The 25,917-nt window shown below is 36.5% G+C and overlaps 1 long non-coding RNA gene across 1 annotated transcript in view; it reads right to left on the reverse strand.

Moving 5' to 3' along the window:
* Nucleotides 1-11,084: 11,084 nt before the first annotated feature.
* Nucleotides 11,085-25,917, reverse strand: part of LOC116665710 — a 166,380-nt gene continuing 151,547 nt past the window's right edge. Inside the window, exon 5 of the long non-coding RNA XR_004322359.1 lies at nucleotides 11,085-11,371. This is a non-coding gene — a long non-coding RNA (uncharacterized LOC116665710). The remainder of the gene's footprint in view (nucleotides 11,372-25,917) is intronic.

Consider the following 25,917-nt stretch of genomic DNA (forward strand, 5'->3'; position numbering starts at 1 on the left):
CTTTGAACTCTCTAGCAGGTAAATTATTTAATCTCTGTTTCATTAATTTTTCCCTCTGGGATTTTATCTCGCTCTTTTTTATTTGAAATATATTCCTCTATTTTCTCATTTTGTTTAACTTTCTCTGTTTGTCTCTATGTAACCAGGTGAAAAAGTTACCTATCCTGGTCTTGAAGGCATGTTCCTGTGTGGGACCATCCCTATGCAGTCAACATGTGCCCAGCGGCTTTGGTGGGAGAGCTGGATCTGAAGTGACACAAGCTCTTCTCCCAGGGCGTGCTGGCAGCCAGCACCTTAGTGTGAGGTAGGGCTAAAGGTGGAGGCGAGAGAGACAGAGCCAGGTGCTAGAGCTTCTCCTATGCTCAGTGGTGGCTGCCACCCTGTGGAGGGGAGGGCTGGGGACCGTGGGGCTAGAGCAGGAGTCCTGAGGGAGCTGGGCTCCTCCCTGGTGTGATGGCAATCTCTGCTTTGGTTGGAGACATGGCTGGGGCCCAAAGACTTCTGAGCTGGCTCCAATTTTCCCCAATGTGTTTTCCTTGATTAGAGATGGGGTTGGGGCCAAGGATTTGGAGTCTTCCCTGGTGTGCAAATGCTCCAGCAATGGCAGCCACTGCTTTGGCCAGAGCTGGACAGGCTCTTCTCCTTCCCTGGTGAACACACACATGTTGGAAATGGTGGCCTCTGCATTAGCAGGGAGTGGTGGCAGGGCAGGAGGGGCTGGAGCAGGGGCCTGGTGTGTGCTGTGGGGTGCACTGGTGCTGTCCTGGCAGGCTGGCCAGAGCACCTGGCAGTTTTCAGTCTGCTGCCTCTGTGCTGAGGCAGGTGGCAAGCAAGTCTGTGCATGTGTTCTTTAAGAGTCGCGTCTTGGTTTCTTAGAGTTCTCTGGTAAGCCCCACTGGTTTTCAAACCAGCCAAAGGGGCTCATCTTGATGTTGGACCCCGGGGCTGGAGTGCCTAATGTGCGGCTCCTCAGTAGGGAGGATTCTGGAGCCTGTGAGATCTCCTTATGGGTCACCCACTAGGGTTGCAGGTCCTGACCAGATTTCTTCTCCTCCCCTCCTACCAGACTCCATGTAATTTTCTTTACAGCATTGGTTGTAGAGCTGTTTTGCTAGTCTTCAGGTCATCATCAGCAAGAGTTGCTCTGTATGTCGTTGTACTTTTGATGTGTCCTTCTGGGGAGGTGAGCTCAGGGTCTTCCTACTCTGCCATCTTGATCCCACCTCCAAAAGTACAGACACTAAAGTGAAATTTCTGAATAGACTCTCAATCTGTTAGTTGCTAGCAAAGTAGTTGTTTTTTTTTTTTTAAGAAATTTTATCTTTTTTTGAAGTCCTCTGTGCTACATAGACTATAGGTAGAATTTCTAAATTAGATTATTTTTAGTTCCAAAAGGCCAGACATACTTCTTTTGAATTTTATAATAAAATTTTTCCCCCAACATCACAGATATGTATGATTGCATACCACATATCATGTACAATGTATAAGGCACTTGGCTGGGTGTTGTGGGTGCAACTAAGGTGAACTGTTCACAGTTCCTGTCCTGTAGCCACTCATTTTAGTGTGGGAGACAGATTGATTACGAATCTCTAATAAATATCAGAAGAAGAGAAATTGTCACAATGGGGATGCAATATAAGATAGAAATATGCAGGAGTGCAAGAGGGAAAGTTGTCAGTACCGCTTGACTTCATGGCAGATTTGAGTTGACCCAAATGAATAAAAAAAGTCTTCCAAATATATTTATCAAAAAGGACATTCTAAGCAGTGAAGACAGCTTCAGCAAAGATATGGAAACAGAAAAGTAGATGTTATTTAGAGAAACAAAGATTAATCTGCTGTGTCTTGCACATGTATTTAACATGCATTTAAATAATAGTGTAAGAGAAAATGAATAATTTTTACGAAAATTCCTAATGCCTGGCCAGGAAGTTTTGACCCTGTAAGAAAGGGACATTGTGGAATGATACTAAGTTAAGATATATTATTTTCTTCTTTTCTTTTTTCCCTTGGCATTATAAATGAAATAATAGTAAAAATTTAAACATGTCTATTCATATGATTTTCTCCTCTTAATGTTCTTGGGTCTAATCCTTCATACTGCCTTCATATTGCTTCTCTTTGCCTCAAGGAAGATTAGTATTGCTACATCAGAGAATAAAACAACAAAAGAGTAAGAGAGAGAGAACACCAGTAGTAAGTTTTGAATTGCAAAATTATATTTTTGTGTTCTTAGCAAGACAATAACCTTAAAATTTTAGTGTTGCTGCAATATAAAAAGAATTTCCAAATTTCTATAGCTTCCACAGGGATCTGGAGCCAGCGGTCTGATTAGAACTTACCACTTCATCCCCAGTGTGAAATAGATTCCATTTTGAGGCTAAACTCTCTGGGAAAAAGCAAGATGTGATGAAAAGAAGAAGAATCCATCAGACTATGGGAAGAAGAGACAAAACCTGACCCGAAGAGAAAAGAACAGCTATTGTATTGAGAGACACTTTCTTGAAAACGTCATGGCCTTGGGCTTCCTTCTCTGCTATCTGTGTCTCACTAAGAAAGCTCATTTATACCCAGACAGAATGTCTCCAACACGCATGGAGGATGAGAGAGTATCTGAAAGACTTACTGGAGAAAGAATCAACCAGAAGAGACAGTTTAATGGGGGAAGAGATGAGATACTACAGTCTAGGAATTTTAAAGAGTTGTTTGGTTCTCTCTTTTACTACTCAAAGAGATGAGGATTCCAAAGGAAAACCACATCAGTTATGGAAAATAAAACTACATTTGCTTTGAGTATCCGAATGTTGTGCTATTTTTCTGTTTTCTATTCAATGCGCTTCATCCATTTATGTAATTATTTATTTCTTTTCTTTAAACCACACCAATCATATAATAAAAGACTAAAAAGATCCCCTGCTGGTTTATCAAGCCTTATAGCATCTTGGTTCTCTCACTTGCTGCCTGGATTGCAGGTCAGAGGTAGTGACTCATCATGGCCTACGATGAAGGGTGTCCGGTGAGTCTCACATACCCCATGAGGAAGGCAGCAGAGAAGCTGATGGAAAGGGAGGAGAGTAAAGAAGACTGGAAGTACCATGTCTGGTAGAAAGAAGAGTGATGATTCCATTACTCTGAGGTCTAGCTTATACTGACCTAGTGGTCATCCCTCCAAGTCAGGTACCAGCACTTTGGTGCACAGAAGACTATATTAAACTTATCGACTATTTCTTGAATTACCTTTTCATTCATTCACTTTTGCAAAATAAATGTATAGGCTCTTTTCCTCCCCTCCCTGTTGCCATTAATCCTTTAATCCCTAAATTAGTTGCCATGCATCCGTTTGGGAGTTAGATTTGGCAATACTAACAGATATTAATAGAAGGGCCATATTGTTTCCAATTACTGTAAAAGATAAAGAAATGTGAATTTGACAGTATGTGTAAAACTGTCTTGTTAAATAGAACACACGTGCAATAAAATGAAAAATGTGTATCTGAGGATGGAAAGCAGATCAATGGTTGCCAGAGAGGAAGAAGGGGTGGCACCAAATGGAATTTATGGAAATGGTAGAAACATTTTCTACCTTTCTTGTAATGGCGTATCCACTTGTCAAAACTCATTGAACTGTACACTTAAAAGTACCCTCAATATATGTAAGTTATACTTCAATAAAGTTAGTTTAAAAAAATAGAAACAGAGTAATTTTGTCAAGCAGTTAAGGAAGTATGCTTACCTAGGTTTGAATTCCTACTGGGCCCCTTACAAGCTGAGTGATCCTGAGCAAGTGATGACCTCTCTGGACCTCAGTCTCTTTATCAAGTGGGGTTAACAGTAATGTCCATCCCCTAGCATCCGTATTAAGAAAATGTGGTAATGTACATAAAGTACAATGTATGTAAAATAGAATTTACATTGTATCCAAAAGAGGCCTTTGAATGCATATCTTAATCTATAACTGCATAGCCAAATTAGAGCTAATAAGAAAAATTCTACTGATAGACTTGAATAATGTAATCCCAATTTTAAGAGACAGTTCTTTGATACAACACCTAAAATAAATGTGTATGTTAGTATTCCAGTTTTTTTCCTAATATGAAAGTATTCTTTCATTGTATTTTATTATTTCAGGAGAAAATATCATATACAGCTCTTCTCACAGAAACTTTAAAGGGAAAAGTTTTTGATGTGCTCTTAGTAAGGAGTATTACTACAGTGTGCTAATAATGATCATATAATTTTCTTACATTGCCAGGGCTCTAAAGTACACTACATCAACAATGAAAACTATGAACTTTTATTAGCTTATGCTACTAGAAATTACTTCCTTTAAAAGTAAAAGATCCCCATTTCTTCTTTGGTTCCGTAACCACCTTTGGAATGTTCTGCTGAATTCTTTTAAAGCAGCCTAATTTATGGCTCAAAGAATCATGGTGACTTCAGTATGAAGTTAATTCACTTAAATACAGACTAGCTTCTGATTCTCTTTGAGATTTACATTGTATCCAAAGAAGGTATAAAGTTGATTCACTCCCTCAGAATAAAATGATAAGAGTTACTGCTCTTGGCCTCTCTATGACTGCTCCAGTTAACAAATGTTTTGGCCTTTTAAAACAATGACTAAAAAGCTCACCATCTGAAAGCTTGGAAAGGAATGAGTTTACCACAAAATATTTAAATGGGATTTCACCAGAAGCTGAGGAAAACCAGAGAAAAATTAACTCTCTTATTTCTTGCTTCTCACTTACACTTGCTTTTGAAAAGAACTGGAGGCACACAGCCTCGTGCATTTGTTAGATAGTTTGAAAGTTTTGGACAGAATAAGAGAGATGGAATTAAGGTGGGTTTGTTTAATTATTTTATTATATGCTACATATCTTAGAGTTGATAAGAAACTCACTTTTGCTGCATTGTAGTGAAGGGTGAGCTGTAATTCGGAACACATTCAATTACCATTCTGTACCACAGCATCAAGGCTTCCCTGCAGGCCATTAATTTTAGTGAGATTTCTAACATAGTAGCTAAGAGTGCATGTCCTAGAGTCAGGCACATCTGGGGTTGAGCACTGGCTCTCCAATCCAACGAACAAGCTTTTTGGTCGCGATTCCTGCCTCTCCAAATCAAAGACAATAATAATTAACACCTCATGAGGTTTTGGGAGCATTAAGTGCACTAGCATATGGCAAAGGCCTATTTCTACTCTTTGCATATTATAGTCTTGACCTGGCTCCATTTATATAGAGAAATTCCTGAGGTGTGGATAGTCATGACATATTGATAAATACTACTGAGAGCAAAATTTAAAATCTTGCTCTTCTGTTTCTTCTATGCAAGGTGGATGGAGAAGAAAACTTGAACATTGTATCTTTACACAATTGCATCTTATCTCCATTTTAAGCAGATCTGGTCTTTTCTTGATCTTACATACTTGGCCATACATGCTCTCTATAAAACTCATTTCTTTCTTTAAATGAACCTTTTTTTTGAAGATGAACTATATTCTACCAGGCTTCCTTGAAAGATATGTGCATTCTCTTTTGGAATAGATTACTCTAGGGATCCTTGTCTCTCTGTTTATAATTCAGCTGGGTTTTGCCACCCCCAGTTGTCTACTAGGCAGCTCCATGTGAAGAGTAACTGCACATTCAACATCGAAGTCGTCATCCTTTATCTCATCAACCCTCCTTTCCTTTCGTTCTTCTTTCCATATTCCTCTTCCTGGTTGATGGCTTGACCATACACTCGGTTTTCTTACTAGACATCTTGAAGGCCTTCTTGATGCTCCATTTTTCTATCTTATTGTATCTTATTGATCCAGTTCGATTCTCACTACTTCTCAACATGCAGCTTCCCTCTGATACTACCATTTATACACTTTTTCAGCCGTGTGCCAAGATGATTCTTACCTCTGCATTTTCATTCGTGCTGATTACTCTACTTGGAATGTTCTCTGAACAAGCTACAATTTCAAAGCTTACCTATGTGTCAGTTTTGCACTGAGGCCCTGCTTCTTGGACAGGCATCTGGACTTTGTGGCATAAGCTCTTACTCTCTGATACAACTGTCTTGTATATGCTTTGTCTTCCTTGAGGAGATTGATGCAAGGCAGATGGGCTCTGGCTCAGATGCCCAGATTCCCTTCTTGGTGTCATGACTTACCAGTTCCCTTTTCTATAAAATAGGGTTAATGTAATACCAGGAGATTTTTGATATAATTAAATTATATAAGGTAACTGAAAACCCTTTTTTGTTGAAAATAGTTATTTTTATTATGCTTTTCTATTTGAATCAGCTATGGCTTAAACCAAAAAAAGGTCCCTATTGTTTATTGAAAATTTGCTTCTTTATTGACTGATTGGACTGCAAATTTAAAAAGACTTTATTACTTCATGTGAGGAAAAATATTTAACGTTTCTGATGAAACATACACCGGGTCATATTTGGGATCACGCTTTTTTTTTTTTTTTAATTTAGAAGTAGCTTACACAATGCATGTCCTGAATAGAATGCCTGTATTTACTGTGAAATAAAGTCAAGAGTAAAACCAGGCAAAAAGAGAATAAAACTAGAATTTGGCTTAAAGTCCAATCATACTGGCCCATTTCTATAATCTCTGGTTTCTTTACCTCTAGACTTTCCTTGTCTTGATTCCTTTAACGCCTAACTCACAGACAAATCTTCCAAAAATATCGCTATCATCATGTTGCTTTCCTGAGTAAGGACCTGCAGGGTATTCCCATAACCGGCAGCATCAAGATCCTAATTCTTTTCCTGAAATTCAAGGTTCTTTGCAGTTTGGTCCAATTCATCTACCCAAATTCATCACTTACTACTCCAGCAGATGTGATCCATAAAAAATCTTTCTATCAAACACATTTAATAGTCTATGGCCTAGGATCTGACACTTATCAATGTATCTAGAGCTATCTAAAGTCATCTTCTTTATGGAAAACTTCCTTAACTGTTAGAACCCATATTTTTAGTACACAAACTAAATAACAAATCAAAATACACTTATTTTTGCTTAGAAGTTGTCAAGCTCTGTGATGGAAACTTTGAAGAGCATAAAGATGAGTTAGTCACAATTTTGCTTTCAGTCTGTTACTAAGTTTCGTAGACCCACAGAGAGTGCTATGAAGATGAAAGTGAGAAAAGAGTAATGCGTACTGTGTACGTGTGTGTGTACGTGTGTGTGTGTACGTGTGTGTGTACGTGTGTAAGTACGTGTGTGTACGTGTGCGTACGTGTGTGTGTACGTGTGTGTGTGAGTGTGTGTGTGTGTACGTGTGTGTACGTGTGTGTGTGTACGTGTGTGTGTGTGTGTTAGTGGGTGTCCTCGGAGAAGATTTCCTGTATGATTTGACATTTAAATTGTGCTTGGAAGAAGAGTCAACTAACTCAAAAGGCACAATAACACATAGTGCCTAGGACCCAGGATACTTTGAGGGGCCCACAAATAAAATGCTTTAATTTTAATTTCTTTTAAAATTAGAAAAATTGAATGTAATAGTAACAGATATAGAACAATGAACTGAATTAGGATTATATTTGTCTTTATACCAACACAATAATTTTTAATATTTTTATGGAGGAAGGGGCCCCAAGAGACAAAGTGGCTTAGGCTTATAAAAGTCCTGTTGTCACCCTGCCTGGAAGAATGGCTGTGACATTAATGGGTAGAGATGGAGAAAGGAAACAATGTGTTGTGGGAAAATAGAGAGTGTGTGGGAAATTCCTGGGGAAAGATAGTGTTGATCAAACATGAAAAATGATGGCAAAGAAAGGTAGGTCAAAAGGTAAATACAGAGGATGAAATGGAGCCTTACTGAAGGCATTGTTGGTAGCAATTTTAAAGAGATTTGAACTTGTTTGTGTTTATTTTAAGGGCTGTTGAGAAGGGATGTGGTCTGAGAACAGGGTTCTATATTTAGCACATTCATTCAACAAATATTTATTAAGCATCTATGATGTGCTAGCCATTGTGCTAAGTGCTGAGCGTACAGTAACAGAAGGAGGGGAGCTCCTGTGTTTATGGAGCTAACGTTCTAATGGGTTCACCAGACAGTAAACACACAAACTATCAAACAAATGATAACTTCCCAAAGTGTATTGTGCTTTGAAGACAGGAATGGAGGATAGTAAACAGAATAAATGTAGAGTGCTGTCGTAGTAGAGGGGGTCAGCACGCCAAGCAGGAGGAGCATAACAGAGGGAAGAGCAAGTTCCAAGAGCCGGTAAGTTGACAAGTCTGAAATGAGGCTGGTGTGACTGGAGTGAGTAAATAAGGGAAAGAGTTCATGGGATGAGGCTGGGGAGGAAGTTTGTATTTTTGCATTTGAATATATAAAATCTTATTTTTCCACTCTTGTTGATATTTCTTTTTTATTTTTTTAAATTTCACACTAACTTGCTTCTTTTTTACTCATCTGTGTAAAGTATTTTGAATCCTTTTTGGAACATGATGGTGTGCTTAAAATTCTTTTCTCTCCTGCCCAACATCTATCAGTGAGATGAGATTATGAAAGACACTGAATAAACATTTTGTACGACTGGTGTGTGAGTCAGCAGATATAGTCAAATATCATATGAAATTCCACTGAAAGGAGCCAAGAATTCAGTTTGGTCTTAAAATGTCATATAGTTTACATAGTCCTGTGAACATCTAAAATAAAATAAGAGGTATCACATGGCTTCTTTAAATAGTGTTGGCCTGCTTCTTTGACAAATGTAGTTAGCACTATTTCAAGAGCACATGGTGGTTCACGATCCAGTGTGGAATTTTATCCATCGTCAAGGCAGACCAGGGAAAATACTACCTAGGAGCAATACTTAGCGATTATTTTTGGAAGTTCCACCATGTATAGATATAATTTCCCCCAGTGTCTCCAAATAAATTTAAAAAATTAAACTAAAGCAAAAATGTAATATAAAATAAAGGTTCTGTTAATTGATAAAAGCTTTGGAAGCTCCAAGAAGTTGTGCTCAGATTAAGCATCAATCTATATTTATGGAATAGTTAAGAAAACACAATATTATGTAAGTTTGAAATAATGCAACAAATCTGATAGATTTTGGTATATTCTGTAATGCTTGTAATATCTCTAGATAAGACAATTTACTAAGGACCATAGCATTATATACGTTTGTCACAATCACTTATTCTAACTGATGCTATCTTTTGGGGGGTTATTGAAATCTTACATTTTATTTCAATTTTTGTTAATAGAATTAATCTGGTCCCACTTGTAAATGAATGATTGATTAAGGGGAGTTTATATTTATGACAGGCTTGCTTTCAAGAGGGATGAATAAATCATAATAATTTTGAAACTGAGTAATGCTTAGTCGTCAAAGGACTGGACAAACAAGAATTAATCCCTCAATTAGTCTGTCCTCCAACTAAAATCGTTAACTCCCATTTTCCAGGGGAGCAAAGTTGAGTCAAGGAGACTTAATATTTTGATGCTGTGTAAACGTTGTCACTTCGCAAAGGAACATTAAGATGCAATTTAGAAGAATGGAGATTTTAAAGTGCAAATAGATTTACGACTCTTGAGGGTGGAGTGATTTATTATTAATTACTTTTTTCTTATCCTTAAGTATACATCAAAGCATTATTCCTGAACTAAAATGTAGTGAATGTTTATATTAGGTCTTCATTTATAATTAAGTTTTGTAGATCTTATTTGGGAATTTTATTACGTAAATATGTATAGCACATTCAATTTAGCCAAATATTTTTCAATATAATACCACAGACAGCAAACTTAGAACTAGTTATGTGTTAGGACAGAATTCTCTATGGGGAAACGCTTTCTTAATTTTGCCTACTTGGAGCCTATGTATGACCCACTGGTTCAGGAATTTATATTAAAATATGTATTTCCATGTAATCTGATATTTATACCTAGTGGTTTCATGGAGGGCTAAGGGTTTTTAAAGACAAAAATGTGGTTTAGGATTACCCTGTACCATATATTTCAGGGAGAACAACATAAAATTTACAATAAAGTCCAACATCTATATGGTAGGATCTGATATTAATTTCCAGTTCCTCCACACTGTGGATGAAGGGCTGCCGGTGACAACATAAACTGGTACAGATAATAGTGATCCTACCAGAGTGGGCCCTGCTATTTTGGCTCCCTCGTATTTTACCTCTGTGGTTTGTGCTGAGATAGCTGCTTCATGCTGCACAACTCTAATTACTATTCATAATCCTTACTCTTATTTTGCTATCATTGGGTGTTGCTGAATGATTTTACAGTTGTCACTTGATTTTTTAAAAAATGTTTTTATTTGGAAATAATCTCAAACTTATTAAAATTGCAGGAATCATCCAAATAACATTTTCCTGAACCATCTGAGAGTGAGAGACCAACACAATGCCCCATCACCCTGGAATATGTTAGTATAGAACAGACATTCTCCTACACAACAGTAAGACAGCCATCCAGGAAATGATATTGATACATTATTACCATCTAGTCCTCAGATTCCATTCGAGTTTTGCCAGTAGTCTCAATAAGGTCCTTTTTAAGAAAAGAGTCCAGTCCAGAATCCTGCATGATATTTAGTTGTCATGATCCTTTAAATTCCTTCAGTCTGCAACAGTTCTTTGGTCTTTCCTTGATTTTCGGAACCATGACATTTCGAAGATTATAGGCTTGTTATTTGGTAGAATGTCCCCCTGGTGGGTTTGTCTCAGGTTTCCTCATGATTAAATTCAGTTATGCAACTTGGGCAGGCACATCACAAAAGTGACCCTGCATTCTTCTCCTTTCATCCTGTTAGGTGACACATGGGTTTGATTTGCTCCATTGCTGGTGATGTTAACTTTGATTACTTGATTTAGGTGTCATCCGCCAGGCTTCTTAATATGAAGTTACTTTCCCCTCCTTTATAGTTAACACATATTTTGTGGGGGAGGTGCTTTGAGGCTAGGTAAAGATTCCATTTCTCAACAAAATTTCAATTTATTCATCTATTCATACCAGTATGGATTGATAGATTCTTGTTTTATTTAGTAGGTTCAATATTCTCATGAGATTGTAATGTTAAAATTGTCCCAAACTTGCTTATTGGGTCCCCTTTGAAGCTACCTTTTTTGTCCTTTTGATATTTCTCCATTTTCTGATAATTTCCTTCTTTCTGATGCAGCAAGATTTCCCAGGCTCATCTTGTAATTTCTCTGCCCAGTCATAGATGGAATCATTTGTCCAAGGAATTCTGCTTCCCGTAAGTGGACAATGGTATTTAGAAACCAAGATCAGAGGGCCAAGTATGCTCATTACTTGATTGCTGATTTGAAGTTGGAGATTGGAGATTGCTGATTGGAAGCTTCTCAGTGGAGAGAGGCAGGGACTATATCCTAACAGATAAAAACACATATTTGTAATAGGTAGGGATATATATATTGATATATAGATTTACATTTACGCCCATAAGTAGTTTATCTATCTATCTGGACTATTACTAGTTCACATCAGTATCTCCACTTCAGTGAAAGTCCACGGAGAGTTTACTCTAGCTTTCTCTCTTTTCCTATTTGCAACTTTTGTGTATGACATTGAGAAACTAGGCTCTCATTATCCTCAATATATTTTATTTGTTCAATTATTTTTACGTATCCAGTCTCTGAGTGCCACACTGCTACATCCAACCCACATACCCTCGTCACTGACATCGGGCTCTAACGTGCTGTGCAAAGCCGTCGCTGTCACTGGCCCTCTTTCCGTGCAGATATGCTGCTCTCTCCATTCAGATTTCAACATCTCTCATCAGCCTGCCACCACCATCCCTGGACAGACGCTCTCCCCACACAGTTTGGCTTCTGACCCTCTGTGAGTGCCGTCTTCTCAGGATAAACCCTCCCCATCCTCCCTGAGCTTGGACAACCAGCAGTAGGCTGTCCTCCATTCCCATGGGAACACGCTCCTGACCCTGCTTGGATGCTAACACCACATAACGGGATACTCTCCCCTCACCCGCCATGAGGAAACACTGCTTACTCTTTCGGGGCTTTGTTACCCTAAGGTGGGCTGCCTTGTCCCTGAAGCTCACCTTTTTGTGGATACCCTCTTGCTACGAACTGAATTGTATCCCCTCAGAATTCACATGTTGGAGCTGTCGCCCCCAGTGAGATGGTATTTAGATGGGACCTATGGGAGGTAATTATGGTTAGAGGAGGTCATGAAGTGGGACCCTCAGGATCAGATTAGTGACTTTATAAGAAGAGGAAGAACGAGAGAGGGATCATTCTGTCTCTGCCGTATGAGGACACAGTGAGAAGGCAGCCATTTGCAAGCCAGAAAGAGTGTCTTCACCAGGAACCAGTGGTCTGACACCTTGATCCTGGACTTCTCAGAGTCTCCAACTGTGAAAAATAAATGTCTGTTCTTTAAGCTACCCAGTCTAGAGTATTTTGTTATAGTAGCTGAAGTAGACTAACACACCTCCTCATCTCAGTCAGGCTCTACTCACCGTCTCCCCTCCTCCTTAATTTTCTTGAGCTCTGACACCCTCACCCCTATGCCTACCTTGCTCGGTGCTATCTAATGGGTTTCCTACAGAACTGTTCAGGAAGGGAAAGGAATAAAGGGAAAAGGAAAGTCACTTTAATCTGCATAAATCTTCCTGCAATCCCTTTGATGCCTATTTCCCCCGAGGCATCAGAATTATTTTGAATGGATGGGGCTTCTGTGATGATCATGAAAGGTGGGGATACTTAGGCAAATTCTTTGAACAGGAAGATTTACTCTCTGCTTGGGATCTTGTTAAAACAAATCACACTGCCACAATACTTCCTATACAATGTTATTAAACATTAACCTAGTGGAAATATCTTGGAGTGCTATCTAATCACATCATACTCCACATTATATATATAGGTTTAAAAAAAATAATTTCAAGAAAGATAAAAGTGATGAAAAATCTGTGTATTTCTATGTGCAGAATATATGTACATATTTTTTCTATTTTAATTTGAATGACAATTTGCTGTTCCCTTTTCCTGAAACACTTTTAACCAGATATTTTCACAGCTGGCTCCTTCCCATCATTCATTCACTCAGGGCTATGTTGCCAAATTGTCACCACTTCGGAGAGGTCCTCCTTGGCTACCCAAGTGCCACCTCTCTTTCTGTCACTTCATTCCCTTTTTCTTCCTAACAGCTATCAAGATTTATAAGTTATGTTATTTAATTATTTATTTCCGTATTGTTTCTCACCCCCAATAAAACTTAAGCTTTGTGAGAAATGGACTTCATACACCTTACCCACTAAGATGTTTCTAGTACCTTGAATTGTGTCTGATACATACTCAATAAACATTTAAAAGTATACTCAATGCATGTTTGTTGAATGACTGAAAATGTGTAAAGGCATTGAAGAACCAAAAAACTGTAAAAAGCTGTAAGTAATATATGTGAAGTAGTAGGCAAAGTATGAATTTCCATAATTTATGTGTATTTCAAGACTTGAGGATGGGTCAAGAAGTTGAGCATACAGTAATTACAAATACTATGAGATTGGAATGTACAGATATTAGCTATAAAGTTTATTAATCTGCTAATATCAGGAAAAATAATAGAGAATCATACATATATATATAAATATATATTAAACAAATTTTAAAAGTTATCCATGAATTACATATTAATACATCTGTTAATATCAGGAAAAAGTAATAGAGAATCATATCTTTTAATTTATATCTACAAATATATAAGTTTTAATGTTACTCATGTGTTATATATTAATATTGAATATTGCACTTAATAGTTAATGCATATATAGACAGTAATTACTGCTTGAAGCTTATCTCAAATATTTTGTTATTTCCAGGTTTTTAAGAATTATGCAATTTTAAGTTGAGTTGGTAAGAACACATGATGAGGAGAGTAAGCCAAGATATATTGGGGCACATATGATAGAAACTTCATTTCAAATAGTTTAAGTGAAAATAGATTTTATCTACTCATGTATCTACAAAATCCAAGGATGGACTTCATGCCTGGCTTGATCAAGGACCTTAAATGAAGCTATTAGTTCTCTCAATTTCTTTGTCTCCCTCTTTCTTTGTATCTCTTTTTGCTTTACTCTTAATGAATTTATTAACTGGCAGACTCTTTCTACATATTTTTTTAAAGATTTTATCTCTTGGTAGAAGAAGCAGCAAAGTGCATTGCAAAAGGCATACATGCCGGGATGGGAGGATAGCCCAGAGTAGGCATGAGCTTACCTCATTCCCATAACTAGCTTTCTCAGAGCAAAGAAGGAGTGCTTTTAACCTAGGGGTTCTTGCAAAGTCCTTGTGAGGACTGATTGTTGGGGTTTTGTCACATGACTATCTCTGAATCAATTATTGGAGCCATGAAAACAGTCATTCTTTTGGAAAGTTCCAGGTTATGTTTCACTGCTAGAACTGAAGGATGGGTCACCTGCACCTAAACCATATGGACTGAGAATGAGAAGAGAGTAAACCTCAGGAGATGCTTCCAGACAGTAATAAATATATGCGATATCAATAGAACTGAGAATTTCCTGTAAGTTCAGACAAAGATTCTGGACATGTTTGAAATCTTTTGCTGTATTTCTTTTATTTCTTCCCTCGTACATCTTAATAGGGAAACATCATAAGTGAGACTACTTTTAGTTCCACTTGAGTCTAATTTTGAGCCCTTGTCCAAAGTATACTAGGTGTGCAATTTGAGCAAAATAGAGATACTTCTGCTCTGAATGAAGCAGGATAATTTGACAGACTGCAAATTTAAAGATTCTGCTTATTGTTTTCTTGAAAGTGTTTGTGTGTGTGTGTGTGTGTGTGTGTGTGTGTGTGTGTGTGGTGTGTTTGTCCATACATATATGTGTGTTGACAAAATAATAAAGTTAATTAATCTATTACACTATTTTCCCCATCCCACTGTTATAAAGCCCACTGTGTCAATGATGAGTGGCAGGATGAGTTAAGGCCAATTATGTTTTGTATCTTATTTGATAATATCACAAAATGATGAATGTTTAATGGCTTGTGAAACACTAAAAGAAAAAGAAGTTCAGAATGTTTCTATATTCTTAGGAATGGAGACAGATTTTGTAAGCCTGGGAGGCAGCAGTCTTTGTGGTCGAGAGCAACTACTGAATATCATACACATCTGGGAAGAAATCCAAGAAATTCTTAATAGTCATGAAACATTTGTCAAGACCTTTACTGCCTCTAAGTATTATTTCTTTACCTGTAAAATGGATATACAAATAATGTCTAATTCATAGGATTGCTGTGAAGATTAAATGAGTTACTATATGTGTATCAATGAATTTACTATATGACCTTTAAGAAGCCATTTGCCATTTGTGGGACATTTTGAAATTTCCCCTAATTTCTCTCTTTAAATAATTATTTTGAATTAAATCATTTACCATAAGAAAATTACTGGAAGACAAGTATTTTACCAATGTTAGGCAATACTCCAAAAGTTATTAACAGGTTAACCTATATTATTTTCAGTTTCCTATAAGGTAGCATGGCTATAAGCCCAAGCAACACAGAGAGGGCAAGAATATGTGCTCTGCTCAACAGTTCCATCTGGGCTCCCAGCTGACAACCTGTTACCAACTGCGTCAATGAGTCATTTTGGGTAACCGGGTAGTACAGACGTAGATGGCTACAGCCTCAGCTGACATCTGCCCATAACCACATATAAGACTGCAAATGAGAATCAACCAGTTAGACCCAATAAACCCACAGAATCGTAAGAGATTACAATACGTTATTGTTTTAGTCCACTAAGTTGTGGTGTGGTTTGTTATGCAATCATTGATAACCAGAAAAGCAGGATAGGAAGGGTAGAAAAGAAAGAGAACAAACACTGAATCACCTAAGAAAATTACCTAATGGGCATTGGAGGACAGTACACTCCAATACACTCTTCTCATTTTACATCACAGCTTCACCTGGAACCAGCCCAAATAGTATCCTAGAGGACAATACAGATATATTCAACTGCCTGCACTATCACTTTTATAAATTATTTCAGAAGAATTTTGGCTGCATAATCTACACAAATCTGTCAAGATTTGTAAAGCTAGGTTAAACTGAGAAATGTGGAGCCAGTTGTTTTTACCTCTTGATTCCCTAAGGGATCTTGGGTGGGCAGTGGAATTGGATGGTACCTCATTTTTCCTTATATACAGGATCCCTTTTCATCTGTGCATTTGTGTATAATCCATGGACTTGCATTATAAGATTACATAGGGAATCAAAAACATTCATGAATGAACAAATCACATGAAAATTTAGTTTCCCCTCAAACATTCTTTAACCGCCATCTTGTTTTAACAGTAGAATCTACTTAGCTGTCTCCTGCAACTTTCCTACTCTTTGTGGTTGGGCCTGCCTCTATTCTTCGATGTTTTCAAGGCCAATATATTGCAAATTTATTGCCAAATGAAACTTCAAGCTTTTCAAAAGATACAGGGTTCCACGGAAACCATGAAAAAGTTAGCAGAGAAATACTTAAATCTCATTTGAAGACATTGGCAAATGAGCAGTTAAGAATGGGACAGGAAGAAAAAGTTAACTCAGATGAGGACAGGATAGGAGTTTCAGGGAGAATAATTTAAAAACCAATACCTTAAGAGAGATCTTTGCAAAAATTGATTAATTGATTAAGCATATGCAAAAATAATCCTCATTATTATGCTGAACAAATAAAATGTTTTGTGCAGAACACAGTATCATGCAATAGTACAAATTTGTCAGTAAATGATACCAAGAAGAAAACAATGTTCTTTGTCTTTTCTAAGAATTGAACCATGTTTGCAATTGTAATCTAAATTTAGTTAAATATTAAATTATATTTTATCACATTTTTATAATTTTGGCTTCATTTTTCAAGATAAATTTCTAATCAAAGTCTTTTCCTCTATTTTTAAAAATGAAATTGTAGTGCCAACTTAATGGTTATTTAAACCTATATTAAACATATTTCTCCCTATATTAAACATATTAAATATCCCCAAATGAAGAAATAAACTAATATTTAGCCTCTCAGATTAGTGAGAAATAATTTATTTGATGTTTTGTATTGTCAAGTTAATGGAAGATATTTTCTTAAGTAACTCAGAGCTTGCAAGCAATGGATAAATGGCCTTTGATATGATAAGCTCAGGTACCAGTTTACATGAAATAGTCAACATTAAGATAAAGGAAAATACAGACTTTTCTTGGGGAAGGATGGATTCAAAGAAATTTGTATTTTATTTTAAATATTATAAGAGAATACTAAATACAGCACAGAGTGGAAAATACCACTGTCTTTCTACCTCTCCTTTCATCCATCCAGGCAACCAGCAGTTACTCCACTATTTTCTGAGGGAAAAACAAACATGAGACTATGAGACAGAGTATGAACTACATAAGTGATTTCAAATGATTTAGCCACAGAATTCCCTCCCCTTCCATTCCCTCCCCTCCCCCCACTTTCCTTTCTCCTACATGCTTTCACTGAAAGCTTGCAAGAAAGACCAATATTTAAAACATATATAAGTGGACAACTAGTTGAAACAAGGGTCCCAGACCTAGAGTCAATTTATCCAGTCTCCACTTAGTCTCTCACTGTATCTGTATCTGTGGTTCTTCCATGGAACCCCAAGGAAGAAATGAACTGAAGATCATTTGAAGCCACTGGACTATTTTCAGTGTTCTATTAGTTTAGAACCCACAGTTCTATCAATCAGATGATTGTAGCCGTACTTTATTGTATCTGTCCATATCAGACTGCTTGCCTTTCTTTTAGAAATTCCTTCCTGTTATGGGCTGTAATAGTCATCTTTGTGCTACATGGCTCTTCAATGTTTGTTGTTATCAATTGAATGAGAAGAAACAATTAGCCTGAGAAAAGCCAGTCAGGTTTACCTCCTTGGAACACATAACATGGAGCAAAGATGCTACTTTGATCTGGACTGGCCAGTTGAGTGGAAATATAAAATGAACTGTGATGTGGAGGGTATTTTTGACCATGGAAAATTCCAAAAGAGAAAGGGAGAAAGAGAGGAGAATAATATGCAAATACAGAGGCAGATAAGATTTTAGTACTGCTTAATTTCCTATTGATTTTTAAGTTCCTGGGTCCATTTCTTCATGAGACTTGCATGCCTAGGGTTCTGTGGCATTTTCTTGCATGTTTCAAACACACACATATAGATATACATTTTTCTTCTAACTGAAACAAATTTCTTTTACTTAAAACCGAGGAAACTGTGATGGACATGCAGGGTTAAGCGAAAGAAAAGTGTCCAAAGAAATTGGTCCAAGCACTTGATATACATTTCAATATGCATAGAGAATCTTTAAAATCTTTCCTTTGGCTTTTCTATTTTTTATATTCTACTTTTAAGGATATTCCTTAATGAATGAACAGTGAACACAAATATTTTTGCACAGATAATTTCAGATAGCATTACTTATAGCAATAAAAATGGAAATAGTTAAACATTCAACGGTAGAGTAGTAGTTAATAAAGAGTGAGCAATTGTGTGCCATTTTGAATGTTTTCTAAGAACGTTTACTATAGGCTCACATTTCACAGCATCAGGAAGTATGTCATAGCCTATGTGAATGTTGTCTTTTAGAACTGTGCAGTGCCCAGCCTATACTTGTGTACACAATACCCTGGTTTAATGACATATTAAACATTAAACCAGGTTTAACATTATATTATAGTTAAATTAAAAAGTAGATTCACACAAAACTGTCTTTGGTATAATCCCAAATATGTGATTTACAGATTTCAATGAATATATACAGTGTTCATTTTGAAAGATTATAGAGATAGATGTTAAATTATAATAAATTATCTCTTGGTGTTAGAATTATGAGTGATTTAAGAAATTCTTTGCAATATTTTCCTTTTTTCTATAATGAGCACATATTGTTGGAATCAGAAAAATATATAATTATAATTTTAATGCTCCTATCCATTGGTCTGTTAAAATAAACATCATATACTGAGTTTATAAACAATAAAATCTTCTATTATACCCCACATCTAATAAATGTATTCAAATACCACTTTCATGGCAATTCTGTGGCTATGCTTCATATTAACACTCAATTACTAATTTTTCTTTTATTATTCAATACTATTTGAAGGATTCTCTTTATTTATGGATTGCCAAACTGTGTACTGTTTTCTAATAAGGATCTGACCTGACTTGAATATACCAAGAAATAACCTCATGTTTACTACAGTCAATGATTTTGTTGATGTAATGTATAATTTTTATTTCACAAATTCCTAAACTATAGAGAAGACAGAATTCTCTAGGGATTTTTTCCAAATCAATAACAGAATTGACTTTCTGAACTATAAATGGCTTTAACCTCTATATGTACTGATTTTCCCATTGCAAGCCAATGACATGTAAGCCTGCCTAAATGGCCTCTGGGATATGATAAATATTGGTGTAATTTAGACTAATAGAAAATACTGGACTCAACTAGTGCATAAAGAGATAAACAAGTCTGTGAAATGCCTTAACACCTTTACAGAAAGGGGTGTACTAAAGGGATCTAGGGACACTTGGTTAACACTGACAATAGAAAAGCCCATTATGGGGAAAAACTAACTCAGCTCACACATTGAATAAATGCATGTCTTACTTAGCACAATATAACTTCCCAGTGAGTTTCAAAGAAGGACTACAAGGAACCCTGTATAAGAGAACCTAAATCACTCCCTCCTGTACTTGCTCTGCATGGTCCCTGATAAGGTCCAGGGTCTAGGGCCAGCCAGTCAGTTAGAACCTAATGCTAACAAGCAAGTAGTCACACCTTGGGTTCACATCTAAGCACCATGCCAGTGCCAGAGGCATGCGTTTCTATTTTAATTTGGTCTTTCATCTTGAAGATGAGTGCTGCTAGACAAAGAAATACTAAGCTTCTGTTACTGAGCTAAGGTCCTGTGTGCTCACTCATGGTTTCAGTGCTCTACATGTATTACTTCTAACCCCCAGAAAATTCTTTACTAAGTAGATTTTCTTATCTCCATTATAGAGAAGAGGAACCTGAGGCACATAGATTGTAAATGACTTGTCCAGGGCCACTCAGTTAGTTGGGCTGACTTAACATTCAAACTCCAGTTTCTGAAGCACAAATTGTTCTCTTTACACTATAAAGAGATGTTTCCTTCCTGTTGCTGAGATTATAAGGGTAAGACCCTCAGTGTTAATGAAAAACAGTGTCTCATCTAGAAAACAGTTCATAGATGGTCAATAGCTTTATCTCTGTTGATAATTTATTATAGCATGTATTATATAATATTCAATATACTATATAATATTTATTTCCAACAGCTTTAACGATGTATTATTTTTCAAATGTTTCATATCAGTTATCTACTTTTGTATAACAAATTACTTGAAACAGCTTAAAACAACAAACATTTATAATCTCATAGTTTCTGTGCATCAGAAATCTAAGCACAGCCCAGCCGGCTGCCTCTGCCTCAAGGTCTCTGATGAGATTGCTGTCAAGCTTTCAGGCTGAGGCTGTGGTTTTATCTGAAGGCTCAACTGGTTTGGGGAGTAGGAAGAAGATTTGCTTCCAGTCTCACTCATGTGGTCCCTCACCAGGTGGTCCTCATGTCATGTAGCTGGTTCCAGCCAGGGTAAATGATCCAAGAGACAGTAAGAAAAAGCACCAAAGACACAAGAGGCAACCTTTCTATAACTTAATGTGAGACATGAGATCCCAGGTCTTCTTCTATATTCTATTCATTAAAAATGAATCAGTAAGTCCAGTTCATACTAAAGGGGAGGAGATTGTATCGAAGATAAGGATCACTGGGGACTACCTCAAAAATTACTTATTGCATGATTTAACACCATTGCTATGAAAACAGGATGTTGATATATATTTGCAAGTTTTCTTCAACTCCAGAATTATAGTCAGGTCTCTGACTGTCAATGCCAGTTTAATCGAGCTTAAACAAAAATAGGAAATTTATCGCCTCAGGTAACTCAAAACTCTATGTATGGTTCCAGCTTCTAACTGACTGCACTGACTGAATATGAGCAGGGCTCTCTCTATCTGGCCTTACTTTCCTCTACACGGTTTTATTTTCTGGCAGGCTTACTCCACATTGTATAAATTAACTCTGGCAATCCCAGGGTAACATAATCTGTAGTGGCCACTATCTCTTTTTAGAGTCCCAACAAGTCTTTCACGGGATTTCATGCTCACGTCTGGGTAGAAAGATAGAGTTTACTGAATGGTTAGGATTATGGCATGTGCCATTCCTGATGCCACCCCTATGTGAATCATGTGAACAAAGTATTACAGGGAGAGCTAGTTCCCAAAAGGAAAAGGTTACAGGAAGGAGGGTTCATATTATGAAAAGATAGAAATAAAAAATATATAAACAAATAGATAAAAGGAATCACAGTGTTATGAACTGAATTGTGCCCCCACCCCATTTATATGTTGAAGTCCTAATACTCAAATGGCTGTATGTGGAGGTAGGGGCTCTATGGAGTTAATTAGCATTAAATGAGGTCATGTAAGTGGGGCCCTAATCCCACAGAATCTTAAAAATTATAGCCCATTGGCTTTGAGAATTTACGAGAATATTTTTTCTACTCTACATAAAATCCTGATGTGTTTAGTATTGTATTAGATTCCTAAGGCTACCATAACAAATTACTGTAAACCAGATGGCTTAAAACAAAAGAAACAGTGCTATTCACATACAAGTAGTTGCACACAGCCTGTTAAATTGGACTCAGTAGGAACTATAGGAAATTTCATAGTTGGAAAGAAAAAAATTGTTTTTCAATAAAATTATCTATATAGAGTTCAAATGTAAGCCTCAAAGTTTCCTTCACTTCATATAATTTATAATAAGATCAGAAATCAAATCTTTATTAACTTCATTGAATTTTTGTAAAACCTACTATATAAGACTAAAAAGAGTCTTCTAAAAATTATAGCTAAGTGTATCAATTTTCTATGACTTTTATAATAAATTGCCAAAATTAGGTAGCTTATACAATGGAAATTTATTCTCTCAGAATTCTGTAGGCTTGAAGTCTGAAGTCGAGGTGTCAGCAGGGCCTTGCTCTCTCTGAAGGTTCAAAGGGAAGATATTTTTTTTTTTGCCTCTTCCCTGCTGCTAGTGATTGCTGACAATCCTTGGCACCCCTTGGCTTATAGATGTGTCACTCCAAACTATGCCTTTGTCACCATATGGCATTCTCTCTGTCTTCACATTGTGTTCTCTCTTTGTGTCAGTATCCACATTTTTCTCATCTTACAGGGATACAGTATCCAACTTTCCCTCATTTTATAGGGACATAAGTCACTGGATTAGGGCCCACTCTAGTCTGGTATAAACTCATTTTAACTTCATTAGATCTGCAAAGACCCTATTTCCAAATAAAGTCACATGCACAGGTACTGGGGTGGAATTTCAGCATACCTTGATGGGGAACATAATTCAACCTATAATAATGTGTCTTAGGATTCCTCAAAAGAGTGCATTAAAGATAGGAAGAACTTTCTTCTAGCTCCCAGTATTTCACTTTATTTGTTCCTATGAATAAACAAGATTAATTTATAAAAGGAAGGTTTTAAAACACTGTAATTTGGTTGGGACTCCCACTGTGCTAATCCAGTATTTCATGAATAAATCTCATATTATCATGGGTTTCTCCTTTGAAATGTGCTGTGTATGTAAACTGTTACAGTTTATTTACTCATTTTCTAATTCATATTTATTAAACAATCTCTTCTACTAATGCACAGTCTGTAACTCGGGTTAAGTGTTACATGCTTAATATCACTCCACTGTGCTGAAGAAATCTGTTTAAACAAATCACAAAGCTGTGACACAGGACAGAACACTGAGGCAAAAACATTTTTAGCTTCTTCCATTTAAAGTCATGCTGGTATTTACAAATGCAAGCAAACTACACGTTGCTTCAACTATTTAGATCATCATTCTCCCAGAAACCTTCCAAATCATATCTTAGATAAGAGCCCTGAAATTCCAGCTTTCATGGTGACATTTGCACCTGCATATGGAATTCTCTCCTGCCCTGGTTTGGCAGCTGGTTTAGCCGAGGATTCATGTTTTGTAATTTTTTCTTCAGCAAGACCAATAATTCCTGAAACATTTCTCCTAGCTCTGTAAAATTGGATTAAGTTTTCAGTATGTTAAATTAAAATATTTCTGGTTTTTCATTTAAAATATCCAGAGCAGATGAAAAGTTTTTGTATAAAAATGGAACAAGTAGATACTACACACTGGAATGATTATTGTCTTTTGTATATCCTTTTACTCTCTCACTCTTGTAGATTGAGTACCCTAGGAAACAGAGTCTGAACCAAAATGTACACACTAATGATCTTTGGCCAGGGTGGGGTGACTATGTGCAAAATAAGAGTGAAGGAAACAGGAAAATGAGGCAGGAGAGGGGAGCAGAAATGAGTCCAGCTGTCTGTGATTTTACAAGAAAATGCAATCAGTTGTATAGTAATATGGGAGATCTCTGGACAAGCTTCATGAAATCACTGCCTCTGGGAGCTATCTCTTGGGTTTGGATGGGGTGTGGTAGAAGAGTGAGTAATTCACCTCGTGGTTCCACTGTCTCTCATTTGTCAAGTCCACTCCAGGGGGCCATCAATTCTCCCACACTGCTGGGTTTCACTGCCTAGCTCTTCTACACGGCTAATGGAGAAGTCACAGCCTCCACAACCCCCAGAGGTTAAAGACAGTGGTCTCTACTTGCCAGCTGGGGGCTTCTAGAGCTGTAGTGATCAAAGCAGTAGTTGGACTTTATAATCCCCAAAATAGTGTGAATCAAAGCTAGGGCCGCTTTGTCAGGCCAAGAGCAAAGTCAGTTAGTGGAAGTCTGGAGAGCAGATGTCAGAGGAGCCTGTTGGGCAGGACATAACTGGATCTGGTGAACCGATACAACTATGGATTTTCTGTTGTGTGAAGAATTGCTGATTTTCACAGCTAAGTTGATCTTTACAGATCATTTATTCCAAATGTGACTTTGAAATATGAAGAGATATTTCCATTTTCAGTTAAGATGAAATAATAGGGACTGGATTTACCTTCCCATGTGAAACAACTTTCCAAAAAAGTGCAAAATATATATAAAAAGACAATAGTTTTCAAGACACTAGACATCAGACAATGAAAGATAGGGATGCCTGAGAAAAAGGAAGCAAAAAAGGTAAGCCAATGAATGCTGCCACCTTCTTCCTTCAGACTTTCCAAGCCAAGGAGAGAGGTCCAACAGGAGTTGAGCTGATGCTCTATGTGAGGAGATGGAGCTGACAGTGTGGGTAGGCTGAGGTAGCTAGAGTCTACCGTACCGAGTATCAGAAAGAAGAACTTAAAGGCATAGCAATAGAAACTACCCAAAATGAAACACCAAGGGAAAAGATAATAATAATAATAATAATAAAAAATTACAAAGGGTCAGTGATCTTTGGGATAATATATGAGGGTCTACTAAAATATAATTGGAATCTCTGAAGAAGATTCAATTGTTTGAAGAAAAAAGTGACTAAACTTTTTCAGAACTTTCAGATACAAGTTCAATGAACCCCCAAACACAAGAAACATGAAGAAAACTATAACAAGTACATCATAATTAAATTATTCAAAACCAACAATAAAGAAAATAACAACCTTAAAATCAGCCAGAGCAAAACACATACAGAGGAACAAAGATAAGAGTGACAGCTGATGTCTTTAAAATAACAATAAAAACAATGCAAATGAGAAGCCAGTGGAGCAATGTCTTTAAATAGTGAAAGAACAGAATTCTTTCAAACTGTAATTTGATACCCAGAAAATATCTTTCAAAAAGAAAGGTAAAACAGATACTTTGTTTAACATATATAAGATGAGAGAAATCATCACAAGAGGACCTGCACCACAAGAAATGTTAAAAATAGTCCTTCAAGCATAAAGAAAATGATACTAGATGGAAATATGAATTAACACAATAAATGAAAAGCGCTGGAAATGGTAACTTCATGGGTAAGCATATATGATTTTTGTTTCTTATTATTTAAAACTCTAAAAATAGAATTGACTATTTAGGTAAAAATAATAGCAATGTATTGTGGGCTTTACAACTTATAAAAACAATGCATGACAATAATAGCACAAAGGTGAGGAGGGAGACAACTGAAAGTATTGTAAGGTTCTTAATTTACAAGTGAATGGAATAGGTATAATATCACTTGCTATTAGATGGTGATAAGTAAAGATGTTCACTCTAAACCTTCAAGAAATCACTTAAATAACAAACAGTTATAGCTAATAAACAAAGAAAGGAGGTAAAACGCAATCATAAAGTGGCAATTAATTCAAAAGATAGCAGAAAAAGAGGCAAAAGGAAATAAACAACAGATGGGGAAACAGAAAACAAATAGCAAGATAGTAAATTTAAACCCAACCATATCAAAAATCACATTAAATGTAAGTGGTCTAAATATTTCAAGTAAATGGAAAATGTTCAATTGGAAAAAAGGGTCAAGATACTCCTATTTACTATCTATAAGATATAATCAAAAAAGAAAACAACAAATATGTAAAATACCATAGCATATGTATGATGCTAGCACTAGAGGATGCTAGAATATCCATATGAGTATCAGATAAAGTAGGGTTCTGAGTAATACAATTACTAAGCATTAAAATATTCATTTCATAATAGCTAAGGGGTCAATTCAAGAGAATATAACAATCCTTAGCTGACAGAATCTACAAAAATGTACTCGAATTGTTAAATAAGTTTATCAAGGTTGCAGGATCAATATACAACATTTATTTCTTTACCATAGCAATAAAGATTCAGAAAATAAAATTTTAAATAATGCATTTATAATAACAT

This window comes from Camelus ferus, chromosome 1 (genome assembly GCF_009834535.1).
Source record: "Camelus ferus isolate YT-003-E chromosome 1, BCGSAC_Cfer_1.0, whole genome shotgun sequence".
Lineage (NCBI taxonomy): Eukaryota > Metazoa > Chordata > Mammalia > Artiodactyla > Camelidae > Camelus > Camelus ferus.